The sequence below is a fragment of the Octodon degus genome, unplaced genomic scaffold, assembly GCF_000260255.1.
Source record: "Octodon degus isolate 3935 unplaced genomic scaffold, OctDeg1.0 scaffold00027, whole genome shotgun sequence".
Taxonomy (NCBI): Eukaryota; Metazoa; Chordata; class Mammalia; order Rodentia; family Octodontidae; genus Octodon; species Octodon degus.
In genome coordinates, this window is record NW_004524603.1 from 5,892,677 (window position 1) to 5,894,171 (window position 1,495).

The window sequence follows — 1,495 nt, forward strand, 5'->3', positions numbered from 1 at the left end:
CACGCCCCTCGAAGTTGACATCTCACCACCACTTATCCTGGTATTGGCAAGGAACTGTGGATTTAGTGTTCTCCCAGGTGAGTTTTGGTCTTGCTCTGGCCCTCTGTATTTCTGCCTTTTGGAATTAGAATGTTCACCCTGTACCACTGAATATGTTCAGCTTTTTAAAATTTATACTTGGGATCACTGTTCCGAAGAGTGCTCCTTGCATCTGAGGAGACTTTGGACTGAGACTTTTCAGCAACACTGACATTAGGACTTCAGAAACTTTTGGAGATGGATCGATGCATTTTGCATAAAGAGAAGTGCACATGTCCTTTGAGGGGCGGAGTGGAGTATCATGGTTTAGATACAAGATGGCCCACTAAACCTCATATATTCAAAAGGCGAATGGACCATGGGGGAGTGTAGCTGGCTGGGTGTTGGCGGAGTCTTGCTAGAGAAGACAGACTGCCGGGGCACGGTGTGGAAGGGGCTGGTTCCCTTCCAGCTCCTCCTTTGAGCGTCTGTGTTTCCTGGCTGCCACAGTGGTGCAGACGGTGTGCTATGCCGTGGGGCCTCGGAGCCAGCCTCCTGCAGGCTGAAACACGGGCCAAGATAAACTCTCCTCCTTTCTTTTTTCAATTCTGGGTGTCAAGTATTTTGTCCCAGTGATGAAAACAGTGACTAAGACACTCTCTGGATACACTCTCTGCTGAAGTGCTCAAGGCTTTTGTTCATTTTTAAAAGCTGAGATGTATGTTTCCCTTCCACGGAGTTTTGAGGGTTCTTCATATGTTCTGAATACAAGTCTTTTGCTAGATATATGGTTTGCAAATATTTTTTTCTAGATGTACCTGGACTTGTACATAGTCTTTTGCAGGCTGAAAGTTATTAATTTTGGGGAGGTGAAATTAATTAATTTTTTGTTTTGTGAATCATTTTTAGTGTCACATCTAGGAGCTATTTGCCTAACCATATATCGTGAAAGTATTCCCCTATGTTCTGTCTTTCTTTTTTTTTTGGTGGTACCAGGGATTAAACTCAGGACCTTGGGCTTGCCAGGCAGGTGCTTATGCCACTGAGCTATCTCCCCAGCCCCTCCCCTATGTTTTCTTCTATAAGTTTTATAGATTTTTTTTTTTTTGTGGAACTGGGGATTGAACTCAGGCCCTTGGGCTTGCCAGGGAAGCGCTTATTCTACTGAGCCATCTCTCCGGCCCCAGGTGTATGTTTTATATTTAGATCAATTGTACTTTCTGTGTTAACATTATTTGAATTTTTACATAGTTATTAATGGTATTTCTTTAGTATTCTCTTAATGCCTATAGGACTTGTGATAGCCCCTATTTCTTTTTTTAAGTTAATTTTATTGAGATGATCAATGACGTAGAGTGGGCCTAAGGAGAGTCACACGGGGAAAAGACACTCTCTCAGGCTTTCACAGAGAGCACATTGGCCAAGCAATGGCCGTGACTCATCCACATGGCTGCACTGATAAAGGTTCTACAATCTG